At 38.8% G+C, this 7,500-nt stretch overlaps 1 protein-coding gene and 1 long non-coding RNA gene across 3 annotated transcripts in view; both read left to right on the top strand.

Moving 5' to 3' along the window:
- The window catches only part of LOC135091761 (uncharacterized), a 60,106-nt gene extending 55,007 nt beyond the window's left edge, over positions 1-5,099 (top strand). For both annotated transcript variants that reach the window (XM_063989697.1, XM_063989696.1), the window contains exon 8: positions 3,577-5,099. The gene's annotated coding sequence lies outside the window, so the exon portion shown is untranslated. The remainder of the gene's footprint in view (positions 1-3,576) is intronic.
- A 940-nt stretch (positions 5,100-6,039) lies between these two features.
- The window catches only part of LOC135091575 (uncharacterized), a 98,733-nt gene continuing 97,272 nt past the window's right edge, over positions 6,040-7,500 (top strand). The window contains exon 1 of the long non-coding RNA XR_010262558.1: positions 6,040-6,161. This is a non-coding gene — a long non-coding RNA (uncharacterized LOC135091575). The remainder of the gene's footprint in view (positions 6,162-7,500) is intronic.

Here is a 7,500-nt window from a genome sequence, read left to right as displayed (position 1 = left end):
TTTCACTTTTCTCTACTTTTATTACTTATTTATTTCTCTTTTTTCTTTTTTCCTTTTTTATATATTTATTTTAGTTTTATTCTCTAAGTTTTCGTTTTTTTCTTTATTTTTTTCATTATTTATTTGTATTTATTGTTCTTTTTCACTACCACCACCACCACCACCACCACCACCATCTCCTCCTTTTACCTCTCACCACCACCACCACCACCACCACCACCACCTCGCTACAATATTAATGGAGTATGGAAATGATGGGGAGAGGAGGGAGAGGGAGTGGTGAGAGTGGGGAGAGGTGGATGGCCAGAAGGGGGAGAGGGGAGAGAGTGAGAGGGAGGGAAGGGAGAGAGAGAGAGAGAGAGAGAGAGAGAGAGAGAGAGAGAGAGTGGGAGAGGGGATAGAATATAATCTTAAACTTCATCCTCTTCTTTTTTTTTTCTTTGTTTTTTTTTATCTTTTTTCACTATTTTCTTTGATCAGGAAGGTAAAAGTGAAATGTATTTTGTATTTTTTCTGTATTCTATTTGTTACGGTATCTTTTCTTATTTTATTTATCTTTTTCTTATTTTATTTTTTCTCTTCGTTTCGCTCTTTTTTTTATTCTCTTTTCTCTTTTATATTTCTTTATTTGTTCTACTTATGGTCGTGTCTTGAAGTTTCTCCTCTTTTTCCCTTGTTTTTCCTTATATTTTTCTTTTGGTTTCTTTTTCTTTGTATTAAATTATTCTATTGGTGATGGTAGCTTGAAAGTTTTCCTGTTTTCCTTGTTTTTTCTTTTCTTTATTATTTTTTTAGATATATTTTGTTCTTTCCATTTTCCTTTTTCCTTATATTCATCTATTTATTCTCTTTGTGGTCACATCTTGAAAGTTTTCCTCTTTTCCATGTTTTTATTTTTTTCTTAATATTTCATAGACATTCGCTCCTTCTAGTTACCTTTTTCCTTGACAAGTTACGCTGGTTAGTTTAATTGTTCTTTTCACCATTACTTTTCACATTTGACAAGTTTCTCCCTGTCTGATAAAAGTTTCTTGCTATCTTAACCTAAAGTGGAGATCAGAGTTTTTCTCCCTTATTTAATTTATTCATAAGACAAAGACTAGAAATGTAATGTGTTTTCTTTCCTCACCTCGCTGTAAATTCAGAGTCCTCGTCACTAATTCATGTAATGTTGTTCCTTTCCTATTTCTATTTACATAATTGAAAGTCTCCCACGTATGTCGCGTCCCTTTGCTGTCGATCAGTCAATACATGAAACCTTGACTTATTTTTTTCACCTCGGTCTCCGCTTCAGTCCTTCATCACTGGCCGTCAGTAACACCTGCTTCCTCGTTTTCTGTGTGATTTCCTTTCATATTTTAGCATTTCTTTGATATCTGTATAGAAGCTCTTGTTCTTCTTTTTCTGTGTGTGTTGTAATTTTTTTTTATCTTTCTCTCTTTTATTTAATTTATATCTAGACTTTTATCTTATCATTTATTTGTTTTGTATCTACTTTCCTTGCATATTTCAACATGTACTTTTAGTTGTTTTATTTAATCTCTCTCTCTCTCTCTGTAGTTAGCTTTCCCTCCTTCTCCTTTTTACCTCATAATTTATATTTCAACACCATTTCTTTATTCTCTGCCTCCTTGCATATTTCAACATCATCTCTCTCCACTAAAACATTACTATGCTGCCCTTCTCTCCACTTTGTTCTACTGTTACTCAATTCACTATTTCAGCATTACATCAGTTGCTCCTTTTACAAATTTTAACATCCATTCTTAAATCGAGTAATCAATGCCTCATCTATCCTATCCATGACTTAATTTCGCTTACATATCCTCCTAAAACTGACAAACAGATTTCTCACTTCACTTCCTTGAATATTTGCGCGTTTGTTTACATCTGTTTACACTTTCTTTCTCTTGCTGTTCGTGTGTTCGTGTTTTCGTGTGTTCGTGTGTTCGTGTGTGGTTGGGAAGTGTGGAACGGTGGAAACAGCAGCATTGGGAGGAAGTTTGTGATGTATTCTACTTTCATGCTGTCCTGTTGTTAAATTTTCCTCGTTAATTGTGTGTTTGTCTCGTTTCCGTGTGTGTGTGTGTGTGTGTGTGTGTGTGTGTGTGTGTGTGTGTGTGTGTGTGTGTGTGTGTGTGTGTGTGTGTGTGTGTGTGTGTGTGTGTGTGTGTGTGTAATTTTTATTTCTTGCTACCTCTCTTTCTCTCTCTCTCTCTCTCTCTCTCTCTCTCTCTCTCTCTCTCTCTCTCTCTCTCTCTCTCTCTCTCTCTCTCATCTTTATGGTTTGTTGGTTCGTGCTAATAGTGTGTGTGTGTGTGTGTGTGTGTGTGTGTGTGTGTGTGTGTGTGTGTGTGTGTGTGTGTGTGTCTGTCTGTCGATATTAGTTCATGTGTTCTTAATCCAAGATAATCCAATTTAGTGAGAAAAAGAGAAAGATAGCAGATGGATAGATAGATAGATAGATAGATAGATAGATAGATAGATAGATAGATAGATAGAGAGAGAGAGAGAGAGAGAGAGAGAGAGAGAGAGAGAGAGAGAGAGAGAGAGAGAGAGAGAGAGAGAGAGAGAGAGAGAGAGAGAGAGAGAGAGAGAGAGAGAGAGAGAGAAAAGAGAAAGAAAAGATAGAAGAAGAGAGAAGAAAGGAAAAAGAGAGATAAAGAGAAAAAGAGAGGAGAAGAGAAGAGGGATAAGCGAGAAGGTGACAGATTAATATAACACACCCACTTTGATACCTCTGCCAACATATCACATAACATTACTAAGAATCTATGTAATATTAACCCTGCCCTCGTGTATTGTGAAGCATCTGTGGCGTCTCCAAGAACCACAACACAAAGAGGGGATGAGTACGATAAGGTGATAAAATTCCTCTTCCTAACCTCACTACAGGCTTTTCAATAGGGAAGGTGGCATTAAGACTTGCATGGTGCTAGGTGACGTCTGGTTATCAGTGAAGTTTAGTTGTAAGAGATGTGTTACTTGATGTCTGGTTGTAGAAGGGACCTGTTAAGTGAGATTCCGTTGTAGAAACAAAAGAGGAATGAGATTTTGCGTTCTATGTCAGGCGTTTACTAAATTACAGGCATACTAGTTTAAGTAAAGTCTCGTTGAAGAAATAATGCGCTAAGTAAACTCGTGCTCCGGGAATATCAGTTAAGTAAGGTCGTGTTACAAGCACCGCGCCAACCAGGTTCTCGTTGAAACAAAACCACTGGAGACAAATGAGACACGTAGGATTACATTAGACAAAATCACTTTACAGAAAACAAGCGTTAATCAAATTCACGTCAAATTCCCGCATTGGGCACAGTGTATTTTATTGAGAGATAGATAGATAGATAGATAGATAGATAGATAGATAGATAGAGAGAGAGAGAGAGAGAGAGAGAGAGAGAGAGAGAGAGAGAGAGAGAGAGAGTGTGTGTGTGTGTATGTGTGTGTCCGGAAAACGAGGCTGATCTTCTCTGTGACCTTTGGAAATAATGAAGAGAGAGAGCAAAGCGTTTCAGAATTTCGGCAGGAGAAGCAGAGAAGGACTTGGAGTGTGTTAACCTGTTTGTATCCCCACAGGAGAGAACTCTGCCGCCATGCAACACGACGCGCTCCCAGACAGCAGCAGTGAGAAGCCTTCCTCGCAGCCTGCTTCCTCTTCCTCCTCCTCTTCCTCTTCCTCCTCCTGCCTGCACTTGACTGGGACCTGCTGGGGCCTCCTGACTTTCCGCCTCGCCCCCCTGCTGACTCTGCTGATCCTGCTGACCAGATGATGGACCCGTGCTCTCCTGCTCTCCATCCCGCGTATTTAATGTGTGTATGTGTGTATGTGTGCGTGTATGTGTGTGTGTACGTATATATTTGTACACAGTCATTATGTCATGTATGTAGAATCGTTAACTCTCAATGTGTGTGTGTGTTTGTTTGTGATGCATATACATTATACATACATATTTACATACATACATGCACATATATAGTACACATATACATCCATACATACGTACATACACATACGTATACACGCATATGTAAATACTAGTGTAAATATTATTATGCATACATATATATACATACATACATACATACGTCTCCATGTCTCTTTATGCATTATTCACTCTAATACATACATTTGTTCATATGTATATTTGTGCTTCTTTTTTGTATTCAGTGTGTGTGTGTGTGTGTGTGTGTGTGTGTGTGTGTGTGTGTGTGTGTGTGTGTGTGTGTGTGTGTGTGTGTGTGTGTGTGTGTGTGTGTGTGTGTGTGTGTGTGTGTGTGTGTGTGTGTGTGTGTGTGTGTGTGTGTGTGTGTGTGTGTGTGTGTGTGTGTGTGTGTGTGTGTGTGGGTGTGAGAGACAAGCAATGCATTGAAAACTAAAAGAGTGACAGTCTGAAAATAGGAAGGAATTCAAAGAGAGAGAGAAAAAAAAGGAAAGAAAATAAAAGAAGTGAGAGAGAAAACTCGAAATGCAGTATCTGACAAATATCCAAACGAAGCAAAAGAAAAACAAACAAACAAACAAACAAACATAAACAAGCAAAAAAATATATATTGGTGTTATAATTTCTAGACACTGCACGTAGCATACAAAAAAATTTAAAAATGTACAGAAAAAAAATATATAAAGTGTTCATTTACGAAGGAAAAAGAAAAAGAAATAGAAAAAATAAAACCAACACGAAAAAAACAAGAACGAAATTATAAAACACATAAACACGACCAGAAATATTGGGAAAATGAAGGTAAAAAGAGAGACGGAAAGAAAAAAAAAGGGAGAAATGTTGAAATTGAAAGGAAATGAAAGCACAAGAGGGAAAAAGGGAAACATGACACGTCTGAAAAGTGGAAATGGAAAAGTAATCTGTCAGCTTTCAAAGGAGACTGACTGAGAGTAATAAGTTTAGATGCACTTTTGACATAATCCATATTCTCTCTCTCTCTCTCTCTCTCTCTCTCTCTCTCTCTCTCTCTCTCTCTCTCTCTCTCTCTCTCTCTCTCTCTCTCTCTCTCTCTCTCTCATATCTTGTTGGTGTTCATGTTGTAAATGTATATGAAAAAAAAATATCCGAGTTTAATGGAATAAATTATGTTTTCTTTAATATGTGTGTTATTGTCTTAAGATTTACAGCAGTATCAACAACAACAACAACAACAACAACGACAACAACAACAACGACAACAGCAGCAGCAGTAAAAAATAGTAAGAATGGCAATAACAGATACTACTACTACTACTACTACCACTACTACTACTACTACTACTACTACTACTACTACTACTACCACAATTATAAAACCTACATACGTCCTTTCATATTCTATTGATATCAACAAATTAAGTGTCTCTAACAAGAACAAGAATAAAAACAACAACAACAACAAGACGGACAATAACAACGACAACAACTATTACTATTACTACCGCCACAACAACAACTACTACTACTACTACTACTACTACTACTACTACTACTACTACTACTACTACTACTACCACTTCTACAACTACTTCATACAACATTTACATCACCACGTGCATTTCCTTCCTGTTTTTCCCTCCACAGTACTTTTGCAGTGGTGGAGAAATTTTCCTTTACTCTTCGTTTCCTCACAGTACGAAAACCCGCGCAGGAAACACTGGAAAATAAAACCCCCACTGAAAAATTTTTACCGCGTTCCTAAAGAGAGAGAGAGAGAGAGAGAGAGAGAGAGAGAGAGAGAGAGAGAGAGAGAGAGAGAGAGAGAAAAATATACATTGGAAAGCCGTATTTTTTAAGATAGAATCCTCTTTCATGTATAAAAATATATCTGGATAAGTAAGAGCCACTGAACCGTTGCTATGACAAAAGTCTATCTTGTCGACATTCCAAAAGACACATCCAAGCATTATCAGGCACAAAAAATAACAAAATAATAAAGAAACAGAATTTACATAAGTTTTTCCACCTAAAGCACTATCAAAACCATGATTATTAAGAGTTTTATTCCATTTATTTTTATATTTGGCGCGTGTGTGTGTGTGTGTGTGTGTGTGTGTGTGCTGGCGGAAGCTGTTGTCTTGCCGCCTGATGTGGAGGAAGACGTAATCTTACCCAGTGGTCGGTTTATTGTGATTTTAAACGCGAATATGAGGAACACCAGCCTGCCACCCTCGTCTGCTGGTAAGTGCCGTCTTCTGAACCTGTTTGCGTCAAGTGAGGTTTAGTTGTGACTCGCTGGGAGGTGTAAATGATGTAGCAGAGGAGGACTTAAGTAGAATATGACAAGCTTGCATTGGTTATATTAATTTAGTGTCTTATTTTTACATCGTTTGTGTTCTCTTGGGTATTTATTTATTATTTAGTAGTAGGAATATTTAAGAGTGGAAAAATATCGTGGTTTCTCTTCAGATAGCGATAATTATTGGTATGAATAGCTTTTTAACTGCCCTCCTCCTCCCCCTCTCTCTCCCTGCCATCCCCCCTCCCTCCTTCCCTCTCTCTCTCTCTCTCTCTCTCTCTCTCTCTCTCTCTCTTTCTCTCTCTCTCGCTTGTTCGCTCGTTTCCTGGCTGGTTTCCGCTCTGTATTCTTTCTCTGTCTCTCTCTCCTCCCACACACACTGAGGGACACACACATACACACACACTGAAGGACACAACACACACACACACACACACACACACACAGAACAAGACATAACAAGGCAAGAGACGACCATTTCACTCCCTGCGGTAATACAGCGAAGGTTACAAACAGAAAATGAAGCAGACAATGTAGTATAGCACTTTAACCCTCCCTTCTCCCCCTCTCTCTCTCTCTCAGGTGACAAAATCCACGTAAATCACCTGTGTTAATTAGCCTGGGGTTCTCCGGGGCACCTGGGGTTTAATGATGGGAGGAGGAAGAGGAGGAGGAGGTGAGAAAAGGAAGGGGGTAATGAAGGATTATCACAGGGAGGGGTCAGGGAATGAGGGGATGAGGGGATGAGGCAATATAGGGAGAGAGAGAGAGAGAGAGAGAGAGAGAGAGAGAGAGAGAGAGAGAGAGAGAGAGAGAGATGATTACACTAAACACGCAGTCAATCATACAAGCAGCGGTCGTTATAAGATTAGTAGTGTGATTGCTGACGAGAGAGAGAGAGAGAGAGAGAGAGAGAGAGAGAGAGAGAGAGAGAGAGAGAGAGAGCCACCCATCCGTCCACACACACACTAACACACTCATAATTTGCATATTTAAGAGTCGCACCGATTTTTCATTATTATTACAACTATTATCATTATTAGTAGTATTATTATGAGGAGGCGCCATCAGGGGTCCTAACGAGGCTGTTCATTGCTCCTAACTGCTGTCATGGAGGCCTCGCGCTCGTGACTAATGGCTCGTTATCACCGCCCCCACCAATCACAGTAACAACCCATTGCACCAAACAACAATGATACTGAGAGAGAGAGAGTGTGAGAGAGAGGGAGAGGGGAAGGTGTGCTAACTTAACTAACATAAAAGAATTAAAGTTGTAGATTT

This window comes from Scylla paramamosain, chromosome 38 (assembly GCF_035594125.1).
Source record: "Scylla paramamosain isolate STU-SP2022 chromosome 38, ASM3559412v1, whole genome shotgun sequence".
NCBI lineage: Eukaryota > Metazoa > Arthropoda > Malacostraca > Decapoda > Portunidae > Scylla > Scylla paramamosain.
The sequence above is the reverse complement of the archived record's forward strand: the minus strand, read 5'-3'. Positions and strand labels throughout refer to the sequence as shown.